The sequence below is a fragment of the Hordeum vulgare genome, chromosome 5H, assembly GCF_904849725.1.
Source record: "Hordeum vulgare subsp. vulgare chromosome 5H, MorexV3_pseudomolecules_assembly, whole genome shotgun sequence".
In the NCBI taxonomy this organism is placed as follows: Eukaryota; Viridiplantae; Streptophyta; class Magnoliopsida; order Poales; family Poaceae; genus Hordeum; species Hordeum vulgare.
The window spans coordinates 484087365-484102910 of NC_058522.1; the positions used below are offsets into that span (position 1 = coordinate 484087365).

At 37.0% G+C, this 15546-nt stretch overlaps 1 long non-coding RNA gene and 1 pseudogene across 1 annotated transcript; one reads left to right on the forward strand and one right to left on the reverse strand.

The window, feature by feature from the left end:
- Nucleotides 1-317: 317 nt before the first annotated feature.
- LOC123396958 lies at nt 318-1221 on the forward strand (annotated as a pseudogene).
- Nucleotides 1222-10137: 8916 nt separating this feature from the next.
- LOC123398063 lies at nt 10138-10720 on the reverse strand. Its single transcript, XR_006610063.1, has 2 exons — nt 10536-10720; nt 10138-10409 (listed from the first exon to the last, which is right to left on the reverse strand). It is a non-coding gene; the product is annotated as an uncharacterized LOC123398063 (long non-coding RNA).
- Nucleotides 10721-15546: the final 4826 nt, after the last annotated feature.

Consider the following 15546-nt stretch of genomic DNA (forward strand, 5'->3'; position numbering starts at 1 on the left):
TGAATTGCCGACCCGGTAAATAAGAATATTTTTCACATTTCAATCGACAGTGATTGTTGGTAGACGACGGTGATGTAGTTTGTCTAATTTCTTGTCGTAGTGTGGAGATGAACACAACCAAATTCTTAACGTCTTTGGAGTCCTCGACCATGATGGGACTTGATGAGCTCAAGTACGACTCCATTTGGCATCATTCGGAGGCGGCAGACATGAAGGAAGAGGATGTGGCCTAAGAGGAGGAGGAGGTGGCCGAGAAAGAGGAGGAGGTTGAGGAGGTGGTGGCCGATGAGGAGGTTGTGGAGGTGGCCGAAGCAAGGATGCGGCCGTCAAGGTCTCGCACCACTAACTACAATCACAAATAAGATGTTTCTCTTTGCGATGCTTGGGTGAACATCTCCATGGATGCAACGATTGGAATAGATGAAACCAATATTATGTTTTGGGAAAGAATTATAGACCACACAACAAATCCACGGGTGTGCAATCAAGTTGTAAGCAAGGTTCTCTTGGGCATCGTATGAGCACCATTCATGACCAATGCAACCGATGGCCCGGTTGCATCAACCAAGTGAATCATGCACCACCGATCAATGTGCAACTGGTGGAGTATGGCCCGTACATCCAAAACCTATTCATGCATAGGAACTGCAAGTTCATCGACAAGCCATTCACGTGGCATCATTGCTACAAAGTGCTATGCAAGAATGAGAAGTGGATCCAAAGAATCGCGGAGACCACTCCAAAAAGATCAAGGTTGAGCATATCAGTTGCAGAGGACGATGAGGTTGACAAAGATGCCAACAATAGACCGGAAGATAACAAGATTGCAAAAGAGAGAAACAATATAAATGCATTTGGTGGAACTTACAAAGAAGAACTAGTGGACATGATTGAGACCAAGAAGGTGTTGGCGGGCGAACACAAAGAAGAGAATACGGCGTGGTGGAATGAGGTCAAGTTGTTGGAGGATGAGCAATAGAAGGCCAAGTTGGTGGTCGAAGAGAGGAAGTTGAAGGCGTAGGAACATAGGCTTGCACTTGAGGAGGAGAAGATTCATGATGCCAATAAGGCCGAAGAACGTGCTATCTTGTTCATGTATCCAATCACAATGGATGAAATCGTGAGAAAGTATTGAGAGTTCACTTGTGGAGAGATCTTGGATGCCTCTCTTTGGAATGTTGGTGGTGGCACGGGGGTGGTGGTGGTGATGGTGGTGGCTGAGGGGGTAGTGGTGGTGATGGTGGTGCCGAGGTGGTGGCGGCGTCCGAGAGGATGGTGGTGGTGATGGTGGCAGAGAGGATGGTGGTGGTGGTGGTGGTGATGATGTTTTCTTCATCGAGCACCTCGTTTGAGTTCATGCATTCCATTGGTTGCCTCGATCCACAACATATACATTGCTATGTTTGTGAAGATTTTGGATCAAACATTGTGTTTGAAGTGATGCCTCTTAGGTGAACTATGCATGTTGTTACTTGAAATTCGCGATGATGAAACTATATGTTATGCATGTTTAAATTTCATTGTTTTCACTTATATATTGTGAAGTGTTCAAAGTTTATGTGGTTGGAAAACAAAATCTATACATTGTTTTTACTTCACTAACGTTTAGGGAATCGGCTAGGTACTCCTCTAACTTTACTTCATCGGATCCTTCTTTAACTTTTCGGGGATTGGTTAGAAATACCCTTAGGGTTGCAATGTCAAGCCAAATCTTGGACAACAACTTTTAAGTATAGATGTATTCTTGTGTGATATCATGTACGATATTTTTTTTTCCATAGCATGTAACCATTACAGAGTGGAAAAAAAATCTCACTAGAACTCCTAGGTTGAAACAAGTGCCATACATGTGATACACCACTTGTCATCATAAAGAAGATGAGAGTGAACTCACAAAGGGTGCCCTTCAATTATGGTTGTGCCGGTCCAGTCAACAGGACATGGTGATTTTTGACTGATTGGTACGTGAGGCTATATCTCGCTTATTCTGAGGCATAGCTTGTCTCTCGCTCTGGGTGTACTTTCGTCTTAGTGGTCCATCTCATAAACCTGTTTTGGGAGGTTCTACTAACCGGTTTTTTTGTATTTCTTGAACGGGTTTCTTCAGGATTTTTAATACATATATTTTTTTGTATACATGCAGAACATATGTCAAATACATGACAAAGACTTTTTCAAATATATGTTTTAACCATTTTTGTGCCTATATGTAAACTGTTTTACAAGTACACGTCGAACTATATTTCTTTAGTGATATGAAATATTTTCCTTCGATCACACAAATAATTTTCATATTGTACACACATTTCAAAAAATCTGAAAACTATTATTGAAACACGTGAGCATTTTTTCGAAACATCATGAGCATTTTTTGAAATATAAAAGACATATATTGTTTCTAAATTACGTGCACACTTTTTACATTGTACTCGAAAACAATGTTACTCGAGCACATCATGAACATATTTTAAAAACGCATGCCAGTTTGATAATGTCAAATAAATTATTTAAAAGTTGTACGACCCTATTTTGCACTGCATGAACATTTTTACAAAATGGGATGGACATATTTTTAAATGCTTCAACATTTTAAAACTTCGTAAACATTTTCTTATAAGCTATCAAGAAAAAGAATCAATAATGTACAGATAGTTTTTACACTGCATTACCATTTTCTTATAAGCTATCAAGAAAAAAAATCAATATTACACGTACTTTCAATATTTCAAAATATAAGGCGACCCTCGTTCTGGCAGGAAATGAGGTATAGGCAGGCAAATCTGACCACCCATACGTCTCGCTTGGCACGAGGCGTAGTGAACTCTGGCGTGAAGGCAAGCGCGAGATAGGCTGCCTAGGCGCCCAGGAAGCCACAACCTTGTCTTTTTGTCTTTTCACATTTTGTTTTTAATATTTTACATTTTTTTTCACATTTATTAGCTATGTAACAAAAATATACAACGTGTATGCAAAAAAGTAGAGATAAAAATATATTTTTTCAAAAAATATGAAATGTATATATAACAAATATTTATGAGGACTGGAAAATGTGTTGAAGAAATGAAAACCGATGAAGATTGATCAAAAAACAAAAAAAATGTAGTCATCAAACACAAAAAAATTGAAAATAATGTTCCTGATATGTATAAAAATGTAGAAAGTGTCTTTGGAGAGTTGTAGAAGAACCTTCCTTTTTAATATTGATTGTGTATAAAAAATGTTAATCATATACTTTAAAAATATTAAATGTATATTAAAAAATGTTCCTGATATATACCAGAAATTTACAATGTTTATGAAAAAACGTAGTCATTAAATATAAAGTTTTAAAAATGTTAGTTATGTATTCCAAATTTATTAAATATTTATATGAAAATTTTCATTATGTATACATAAAAAGTAGAATTGTTTTTTAAAATATCAGATATGTGTTGAAGAAAAAAATGAATAACATAAAAAAGATGGAAACCAAACTAACGGAAAAAAGAAATACCGCATAAACAAAGAAAAATTGGAAACCCAACGAACTCCGTGAAAATCCATGAGGAAAAAAAGGAAAAGCAGGGGAAATTAGTGAAAAAAGTTAAAAGAAAGAAAAACAATAAAAATCAACAAAAATCGAGAAATAAGAAGAAACAAAAGAAATAAAACTATAAATCCCAACAAAAAAACTAAGAAATCCGATATAAACAAGAAAAAGACTAAATAATAATCATGAGGAACGAAAAAAAACCTTGAAAAAATGACGGAAGAACAAAGAAAAAAAGGAAATTGTAAAGAAAACCAAAGAAAAAAAAAAGAAAAATGAACCAAACGATTTCAGCGAGCGAGGAGCAAGGGATCGATCCAGCCCGAGCGAGCGACGGAGGAGAATAAATGGGGCGGCCAACACTAGGCAAGACAGAAACTCTCAAGACGAGAGAAGCTATACCAGGCGACAGGCCGGTCAGCAATGTCAAACCTTGATATTGATATATTAAATCAACTTCATAAGACGAGAGAAGCACCAATTTTTTATGTCTATATTAAATCAACCTCGCTATAAACAAGACATAACTCTTGCAGAAAAATCCTACTCCCTCCGTCCGTAAATACTTGTCCTAGAAATGAATGAATCTAGACTTATTTTAGTTACAGATACATTCATTACATTTATTTTTAGAACAAGTATTTCCGAACGGAGGGAGTATTTGACACCCACAAGCAGCAACTAGTCAAGCCTATGCCGGTGGAAATGCACCGTGGGCGGGCCCAGTTTGACCTTTCGTTGCGCGCACGTGTGTGCTTTAGTCAGTTTATCTTTCGTCTTTCTGTTTTGTGGTTCTGTTTTCAGTTTTTTGCTCTATTTTTTCCTTTATTATTTATTTGTTTAAAAAAATCTGAGTTTGGTTTTCCTTCTATGTTTTCTCTAACTTTTTATAAAATAATTTCCACTTTTGTATATTTCTATATTATAATGTACCTAGTGACACTTTTTTATGTACGACAAACTTTTATTTAATATACAATGAACACTTTTAAACACACCTCAAAGTTTTTTATGTAGGATGAACTATTTATTAATATATGTTGAGACTTTTCTATATACTAAAAAACATGCCCGTGCGTTGCAACGGAAGAGAAAATATTTCTCTGCTCCAATGGTCCAAACCTCCAACCACACTTACAACATCAAGAAACTCCTTGCAATACTTCATGCTACCGCATGAAAAACAACATGGTAAGTTTTGTTGCGCAAAAACATAAACATGAGATAATTCATTAAATCTACATGGCTGTGAGTATCTCTACACGTCTTTGTCAATATAGCAAATATGCCGGTGCGTTGCAACGGGAAAAACGCAGGCTCCTAAACCCAATATGCATGGCGATGAAAATTTGTGCTGAGGAATAACATGAAGGAATTTTTTGTTTCAGCCAAGCAAGTTTTACAAGCACCTAATAAACGTATGCATTGTACAATTTGCGGGTTTGATTAAAGATAATCTTCTCCAACTATGATGAATTTTTTTTAACTCAAGCATAAGAATAAAAATACATACCAAAGATAACAAAATAAAAAGTTCCAAAACGTAATAATTTTTCGCTGCATATTTCTGCCTTTCTTGTGAGCATTTTCTTCTTTTGTGTTGGCTCCATGTTTGAATATTTCCGTCCTTGTGTTTTATTTTGCAACTGGATTGAATCTTAATTTTTATCTTTTGTGTTGGCTCCATGTTTGCATATTTCCTTCCTTTTGTTTCATTACCATTTGTTTCTTGGGTAATCATGTTCTCTTTGCTTCCTTATATTTCTGATCACAACTCAGAAGCCTTTGGTTTCCTTCCTTAACCCCTGACGCAACATGAATCACACCTCAGCCCCTCCTTAGCCCCTCTCACTTTCCTTCCTTACTTAGCCTCTTAACAAAACGTGAATCACGTCTGTTTTTCTTCCTTATTTCAGAAATCATCCTGTCTTTCCCCTTCCTTAGGATCTCTCTCTTTCTCTCTTTCTTATTCCCAAGACTACTTCTTAAATCCCAGGAAAATTAATGATATATATATTATATATATTGGATGGATGACATGTAAGGGGGCGATGTGGTATTATTTGACAAGCCAGTTCACATCCTAATTAACACATAATGTAACCTTGCTCGGTTGTTTGTGACATTATGTGCTCAATCATAGTCCGGCAAATAGTGGTATTATGTGACATCCTAAAATATTTGCGTCAAATAGTCTGGCAAACGCACAGGGCGAGATCAACTGGGCCAGCCCATCTCCTTCTGCTGGCAGTTTCGTTTTTTGCCTTTTTTTTTATCTCTTTTTCGTTTTTTTCTGTTTCATTTTTTTCCTTTTTTTTTCTATGTTCATTTTTTTAATCTAAGTTCATGTTTGTAATTTTTTTGAATTCAAAAAATATTTGTTGCTTTTATAAAATGTTCTAAACTTCAAATACATACCTTTTTCAAAGACATTCATAACGTCAGAAAATATTCGAGATTTTACAAAACTGTTTGATATTTTTTTTTAAATCGTAGTTTTATAAAAATGTTCCTTTTTTTCAAAATTGTTATTGTTAATTTTCCTTTTTTTCATTGCTTCAACTTGTAAGAAGTTTTCCTTTTTATTCAAAATGTGTTTATTTTTCGAAAATGTTCGTCTTTCAAAAATTGTTTACGTATTAAAAAATATGCAGGTATTTTCAAAAAAAGTTTTTTTCTATAAATTGGCCAGAATTTTCAAAAAAATATACTTGCTTTCAAATTTTAATAAAAATGTTCCTATTTTACGAAAAATGTTTCTCTTTTATAAATTTTGTTCACAAATTGAAACCTTTTTCAAATTTCTTTCAGCATTTCTAAAAATGTTCATGATTTCAAAGTGTTCGTGAAATTTAAAAAATGTTCTTCATTTTCTAAATATGTTTCCCTTTTCAAAAAATATATGTAAGTTCAAAAATATTTGTTATTCAAAAAGTGTACATAAGTTAAATAATTGTTCCCACTTCAAAATTTCATTAGAAATTTCAGAAATTGTTCCTTTTTTTGAAAAAATGTTACTGTTTCCACATTATTATAAAATAATATTACTGTTATATGAAAAATGACTCTTTTTAAAAACTTGTTCAAAAATTGAAAAAATGTTCCAATTAAAATTATTCATGATTTGAAAATGTTTGGCAATTTTAATAATTTTTCTTCTTTTTAAAAAAATATTTGCCATCTCAAAAAGTGTACTTGAGTTCCAAAAATTCCCATGTTTCAAAAAGTGTACATAAGTTATAAAAGTGTACATAGATTCAAAAATTCTTTACAAATATAAATAATGTTATTTTTTCATATATTGGTCAATATTTTAAGAAATGTTATTGTTTTCACACTTTTATAAAAATATTTCTCTTTTTTACAATTTTTTCACCAATTGAAAAGGTGTTCAAATTTTGTTCGCCAATTCTAACAATTTTCGTGATTTTAAAAAAATGTTCTTCATTTCTCTTAAATATATTTACCTTTTCCCAAAATGTACGTAAGTTCTAAAAATGTTCATGTTTCAAAAAGTGTACATAAGTTGAAAAAATGTTCCCGCTTCAAAAATTGTTTTCGAATTTTCAAAAATGTTCCTTTTTTCATAAATTTGTTACAATTTTCAAAAAATGTTCTAGTTTTCATATTTTCTCTAAAAATGTTACCGTTATACGAAAAATGTCTCTTGTTTAAAATTTGTTCACAAATTGAGAACTTGTTCCAATTTTTTTCACCAATTCTAAAAATGTTCATGATTTGAAAAATGTTTGGGTACTTTAAAAATTGTTCTTCTTTTTCTAAAAAAATGTTTCCCTTTTCAAAAAGTGTACGTCAGGTCAAAAAATGTCCGTGTTTCAAAAAGTGTACATAAGTTGAAAAAATGCTCCCGCTTGAAAAATTGTTTATATATTTCAAACGATGTTAATTTTTTCAAAAAATGATCGAATTGTTTAAAAAATATTCTTGTTTTCACACTTTTATAAAAAAGACTCTTGTTTTATGTAAAATGTTTCTCTCTTTTATAATTTTGTTCACCAATTAAAAAGTTGCTCAAATTTGCTTCACCAATTCTAAAAATGTTCAAAAATTTTATAAAATGTTCTTCATTCTCTAAAATAAGTTTATATTTTGTAAAAATATACGTAAGTTCAACAAATGTTCATATTTCAAAAAGTATACATAATTTGAAAAAATGTTCCCGCTTCAAGTTTTTTTCAAATATTTAAAAATTTACCTTTGAAATTCTTCGGAAACTAAAAAAAATCTATTTATAATTTTTAACTGTAAATACAACACATGATTAAGTTACAGAAACTCAAAAATTTCGAAACATGAAACCTTTTAGGAAAAAGGAAAAATACAAAATAAAATAAAGGATAAGACAAAAAGTGTAAAAAGGAAAATAGATAAATAAAAACCGAAAAAATCGAGCTGGTTACCTAGGCCAACCCAGTCGCCTTGTTAGCTGCGACAGCCCAGTTGCTTGCCTGTGCGAAGGTACTCTATTGGAATGCGTCAACTAGGAGGTCCCGCTCCTAAGCGCCCATTCCCGCACCTGGCGCCTGCAGCGCCCAGTGGTGGGCCAGTCTAATAAGAAGGTGGTCGCTCGATCCTATATATCAGTCGCTGAATTTCCAAAAAAAATATAGTTGTTACGGTTGATCATGAAAAATAAAAAATGTTCATGCATCTAAATACAATATCTCGAATTTGAAAACTACTTCACAAAAATATGAAAAGTTCATCAAATCTTTCGAAAAAAAGTTCATCAATTGTAAAAAATGTTCATTAATTTTGAAAAAAGTTCCAAAAAAAAGAAACAAGTTTATCGAATTTGAAAAACAATCATCAAACTTTAAAATTAAATCATTCAATTTTAGAAAAATATCATCAAATTTTTTAAAAGGGTAACGAATTTTAAAAACATTCATAGAATTTGAAAAAAAGTTAACAGAATTTGAAAAGAAATATCATTTTTTTCAAAGTTCACTAAATGTGAAAAAAAAATCATGTATGTTTTAAAAAAGTTCACTGAACTGAAAACAAAGTTCACAAACCTTAAAAAAGTTTATCAATTTTGAAAAATGTTCATCCATTCCCAAAAAGTTCTTTAAATTTTTGAAAAAGTACATCAATATTCAGAAATTTTTATAGAATTTTAATAAAAATTCATAAAATTTTGAAAAAGGTTCATTGATTTGGAAAAAGGTTTGTTCGTTTGAAAAAAGTTGATCAAAAAAAGGTTGCGCTTCTTCTCCTCTCCTCCTCCTCCTTCTTCTTCTTCTTCCTTTCTTCTCCTCCTCTTTTTATTTTCCTTTTTCCTATTCTTATTTTCTTCTTCTCCTCTTTCTCTTCTTCTCCTCCTCCTCCTCCTCCTCCTCCTCCTCTTCTTCTTCTTCTTCTTCTTCTTCTTCTTCTTCTTTTCTTCTCTGCCTCTTCTACTTCTCCTCTTCTTCTCCTCTCCTCCTCTTCTTATTCTCCTTCTTCTTCTTTTCTTCTCCTCCTCTTCTTATTTTCCTTTTTTCTATTTTTATTTTCTTCTTTTTGTTCATCTTTCTTCTTCTTCTAACCCTAACCTAATTCTAAATATTACTAACCCTAATAATCTAGCACTAACCTAATAACAATACCAATTAAATAACAAAAAATATAAAAAAATTCTAAATATTTTCTTCTTCTCCTCTTTCTCTTCTTCTTCCTTTTCTTCTCCTCTTCTTCTTCTCCTCCTCCTCTTCTTCTACTTCTCCTCCTCTTCTTCTTTCTTTTCTTCTCCTCTTCTTCTTCTCCTCCTCCTCTTCTTCTCCTGATCTCTAACTACACCACAACATGGGGAGGAGGGGGCGGGGGCGTCCGACGTGAGGGACAGAGGCATGGGAGGAGGGGCGGGGGGCTTACCGGAGCGGCAGGGGAGGGGGGGGGGGGTCAAGGCGCGCGCAGGGACGGGCAGGGAGGGCTTCGACGGGCGGCGACGACGACACAGGAGCGCGTAGGCGAAAGGGAAGGAGTGGAGGGAGAGTTAGGGGATTTTGGGAGCTGACACATGAGCACGTGTACCAGTACCGCTGATTCCCCAAGAGCGCTACTGCTATTCTACTTAGCAGTAGCACTTTTCCCAAGCGGGCGCTGCTACTACTGCTACCGTCGGTGGGCTCGTTGGGCCACGTTTAGCAGTAGGGTTGTTTACATATCAAACGCTACTGCTAAGGCCATTATCAATAACGCTTGACAGAGCCAGCGCTACTGCTACATAGCAGCAGCGCCTGATATTTTCCAGCGCTACTCCTAGGCTCCTATCTATAAGGTTTTTTCTACTAGTATAATGAAATATTTAAAAAAACTTATATTTAGGAACGGAGGAACTATATGTAACCAAACAACAACTATTTGTATCTGGGTAGAACATGAAGGCAACGAAACACAGGTGCCTATGTTGCTGCAGAGCTAAGCTGGAGAGAACGCATCCACACAAACAATGTGCAAAACTTGTTTTTTAATCCATATTCACTCTGAGTCCGGCTACGAATGCAAAGTGTCCAAAATAGAAACATGTAACCAAACATGGCACAAGAAGCATGACCAAGGCAACCAGCCCAGCCTCCCCAACAAGAATGTTGGTCACCGACGGATTGAACCACTTGCACAACTGCCTAGTTAATCAAATTTATTATCTTATTACCATGCATACATCCACCTGCTACATGGCGTTTGTCCCCATCTCCTCATCAACCCTGAAAAGGAGTAGCAGCCGTCGTCCAGTTAGGGGTAGTATCCCTACTACAACAACAGTAGGGCATCGTGCCTTTGGTGATGCAACGGCCTCTCAATCGACTTCTCATGCAGAAATCCTTGCAGTCGTCTTCAGGGCAGTACCCCTTCAGCGGCAAGCACCCTTCGTTCTCTGCACATGCACAAAATCCCGATCCGATAGTTTAGCCCAAGAAATAGTTCGAAAAAAAATCAGATTCAAATTATGTTGGTTATGACCGACAGATCAGGAAAGGATGCAGTGCAAGATAACCTCCACCTGCAACACATGATGATAGAACGGCCGTGACCACGAGAGCGGCCAAACACAGGGAGCTTGCCATCTTGGAGCCTGCCATGACAAAAGCTACTTCTCCCTTTCTTACTTGCTTGCTTTCTCTCTTTTTTCTTCTGGTTTTTGTATACGCTGGGGTGCTCATTGTTGACCACCCTTCTATAGTCACATACTTTGTCTTGGAGTTGCGAAGTTTTCATGCATTTATTGTGGTAAGTTAATATTCTTTGGATTTTCCATATCTTGGAGTACTAGTAGTAGCAATTGTAGATTGTAATATTGTATTAATAGCCGCAAAATAGCCTAAATTAATACTACTCCCTCCGGTCAAGGATTCAACATAGTTTGCATGTAGATTTAATGTGTACAAAGAAACGGGCAAGTGATCATGCATTTATTCATGTCATGTATGGAATGAGGTGTTGTTACGGACCGGTAAAGGAAAATGACACAAATAAACAATGAACACATTAGCACACACAGATACATGTGTGCATCAAGGACGGTTTTCAGTTTAAGCGTACCAACTTAGGACATGTTCAACATCATTCCAACTCCGGGCTCCGATTCATGACCTCAAGCTCATCCTCGCGCCGCCATACCGAGCTGATCCTCGCTTCACTCTGGAACTCCTCATGCCTCCTCTATGCTCACCTAGTTTGGTTCGCCAAGGTCTTCTTTCTGATAATTTATCCATCCTTTGCTAGAGAGTCTCTTGGCTTCTTGTTTACAATCTATCTGAAAGAAGATGTTTGTGTCGTATTTTTTTGTCCTCAAGCCAGCAATCGCAATAGAGTGCTATATTTGATATGGTCTACACCTCTAATTTCGTCTGTTTTAAAAACTACACATATATTTATTTTCTTTGTGCAAATATTTTTGTTGTAACTCTTGAACACTTTTCCCCACATGCGCATTTCTTAAATACATGAAGAGTTGTTAAAAAATACATGGTTTTTTAATCTTAAAGAGAGATTTTTTGTTTGAAAAATAACATTTTTTGTATGGTCTCTTGTGGACGCAGATACTTGCGCCCCTATCTCATCACTATTTCTTGCAATACATATCATATGTATTGGTACCTGTTTCATCACTATTTATATCTTATCAAACATGTTTTTTCGTTTTATTTTTTGTCATTCATGCCACCTTTTTACTTGTTGTCATGCATGTCCTCTCTTTTTTCTACTTATATATAGGATAAATAGTGCAAAATCTCATCTTTATCAGATCTCCTCTGCATTTCTCTTTTATTTCTTTTGTACCGAACATCCCATCTTTATTGGGTCCTTCTTTTATTTCTTCTCATGCATGTCCTTATTTATTGGTTTTCTTTAGGAAATTTACCTTCATTTCGTCTCCAATCCTTAATTTGCTGAGGTGTTCATCCCCAATTCGGATTAGTATTGATCTAAAAAAAATAAAAATAATGCATTATTGATTAAGATTGCACACTAGGTAGTATGTTTTTAATGGTTAATAGGTAAAATAACATCATATTCAGATTCTACATATTTTTTAATCAAATTCCATATATAACCTGTTAAATTTAGAGTTACGGTTTAGAAGATATATGTATTAAAAAAACATTTGATATGTACTGTGGATTTAATGTAAAAAACATAAGGGGTCCTTTTATAAAATAACATAACAGACCAAGAATATCTATTTTCTTTATCAGTATAGTATATGTATAGAATAAGGATCACAATACAAGTATATGTATCTATAATATATGTATATGTATATGTATAGAATAAGGATCACAGTACAAGTCATGTATACATTGACATGGCAAAACTAAAAACACAACAGAAAGCTAGTCTTCACACGAAGGAACACCCGCTAAGAAGTAAAAATACAATCAAGACCGAAGAATCCTATGAGCCTGACACCGGCACACGTCATCTGCCTTTGGCACCACCACAATAGCCACCAAAGCAAAAAATGACGGATCACCTTCACATCCGAGCTTGAAGCGGCTCCATTGCTGATATGTAGCTTTGCGTACTTCGAAGGTGGCTCACCAAAGGTGAAACCATTATCGTTGAACGAATTAGACCGGGGCAACACTCCGGACACGCCATCGAACTCCAGATGTGGCACCCCCACCCGACTAAGGTAACGGAGGAAAAAACATACCTGCCATCCACGAACCACCTTCCAGATGTTGTTGATGCACACCACAATCTGCATCTGCTCCTAGACTACTTCACAAACTCCACGCCGACGCTAGAGAAAACGCCGATGTTGGAACAAACACCGTCGCAACGGTGGAGCCCGAGGACACACGTCCACCACAAGGATGTCGCCGCCGCCACACCATCTTTACTTGAACAGACTGATTTCCAAATCCATTTCTAACCATAAGACCGATCGCCTTGTGAGAGTAGGATATGAAGAAATTCAGGGTCTCCATCGCCGCCGCAAAGCTGAGACAATGAACAAACTAAAAGCCTATACTACGAGAGTAAAAAACGAGCCACGCGCATGAATCCGATGACCCACCTCACCACCAAGGTCACCGACTGAGGGGAGCCGCCGAAGGGCAACGGTGGGGGTGACTCATGTCTGAAGATCACCTTTCTTTCTTCCAGAGAAAGAAAGAGCGGTTGGCGACAAAGAGCACCTAAGATATGAGATTTGACGGGAAGCTGTAGAGAACAAATGATTCCTTTTAGATTCTTCTATTTTCCTCTTTTGTTTCAAATTTCCCTTTTTTCTGGGGGACATATTCCCCTATCGTTCTTCACTATAGTTAAAATATTGTTCACTCTGATCTGCCATTCATTGGATTTTTGTTAGTGAGATGATTTTTTTCAGCATGCTTCACGTGTTCATTTTCATGTTCACTTGGCATATTACGGTCGCCTTCTTTTTGCTGGGGTATTATTGTCACCTCTTGTGTTTATATTTTAATTTTTTATATGGTATCTTTCGTTCTATAAATGTTTAAGCATTTTCTGCCTGCTATACGTACGACGAAATGCATCCGATCTTGGTCCGATCCTATGCGGCTGCTGCCGTTCCACACGCGAGGCAACTCAGTCACGGTCACGTTTGGGTTTGGGTTGGGCTGCTGCTTTACGATGGAAAGCGTCGGACAGCTATCGGTTGTAAAACGTCGTACGTGAAGCAATTTCGTTTTGAAAATACAACATTTTATTATTTGACCGACCATCAAAAGAAGCAATACGGAAGGTGGAGTGAAATATATCTGAAGTCATTGAACTCATGCGGCCAGTTCAATTTGGTCCATAAAGGAATCCTCGAATTTTGAAAATATATATTAGCATGTACTTCCTCCGTCCAGAATCTACCTGGGCATTTTCTGGGCCGGGCCAAAAAAAACCAATGTTAAAAACCCAGGCCCGAGCCCGACCCGTCCCGACCGTCATGCCTGAATTTTGGCCCCAAACCCGGCCCGAGATGAAAAAAGCCCGACTAGGCCCGACCAGCCCGGCCTGATTGCGGCTTAATTTTATTTTTTGATAGGTCCGAACCTGACCCGACGTAACCAACGGGCTTAACTTTCCAGTCTGAACCCGGTCCGATGGGACAAATAGGCCCGGCCCGACCCAAGATTTTCGGGCCGGGTAGGGTCGGGTTGGCCGGACCGGACTACCCATGCCTAGGTATAGTCCAGAATATAAGATCATTTTTCAAGTACTATTATATCCCACTTGACATAACAGAAAGGCGCAATATATATCAGCCAAGTTTGACCGCGCTGCTGACAGGCCAGCTTCTCCAGACCCCTTGCTTGCATGAAGAAACTCGTTTGTATACTTGGGAAAAAGAGACCAGGCGACTTCGATCTCCATCTTGCAGAACCCAAAATCGAGCATGCCATGGCTTCTACCCGCCTCCTTACTCCTTAGACACCAGCTCACACACCGCAACTTCCTCTCCACCACCGCCAAAAGAATCAGCAGCTTCCCATATTTCTCAACGGAGACAACAAGGCGCAAGACCTTCAACGTGCCATCTACGGCAGCGACAGGCGCCTTCTCATCTCCAGAGGCGAGCAGCAAGACCTTCATGTGATTCAAACTGGCCGGCACAGGCGGTGAAACGGCCTCGGAGATCGTCTGGCAATGAACCGTCGACCACCCGCATGGAGATAGTGGTCTCGACAGAGGAAACGACAGTGCCGCACGTCACCTGCAGTGTCTCGAGCTTGCTCGTGTATGTTCTGCTGCTCACACACGAATCAGAGAATAACTCGCAGCAAGTACTGTAGCGTGAGGCTAGAAGACACGTATCCAGGGCCGGTCCATACATATTCGGGGCCTGGGGCGAGACGATAAAATAGAACCCTTGCGGACAAACAAATATTAAGATTATAATGCATTTCGAAAGCAATTCAGTACATAGCATAGATTGATGGTTCAGAGAACTACATCATAATAATATAAAAATAATATAGTACTACAAAAGAGTGCTCTTCTAAGTTGCACAAAGAGACTATCATCTCGCTCTTCTAAATATGAAAACCTTGTCAAAACTAATAACAACTTAACCATTTATGTTTTTTTCACTTTCTTTTTTCATAGATAAACATTTTTTAAACACATGTCACCAAACAATTAAAGAAAAACTGGCAATATATACACGAAACAAAAGGACCTGAATATGGGCATATGGCTTGATGTCGAATTGTCGATGTAGTTTCCAGGATCTACAAGGCCGCAACACTCATTCCCCCCCCCCCTTCTCATCCCTGGATCTAATGAAGGTTTGAAAAACACGCCAACAAAAGAGTAAAAACTTGGAAGAGAATAATTGAAGATGTCAGATGGAGCAATCAGAGGCGGAGAGGCGGGCTGTTTAACAGGAATGAAAAAGAGTACTTGATTAAGCGAAGAAGGGAGATGTACCATCTCTGATGTGGTGATGCCTCAAACTTCTATTGATGGGGAACGTTGAGGATGCAATGAGAGATGATTGGGGAAGGGAATAGCACCATCGGTCTCCATTAATGGATGCACAGGAG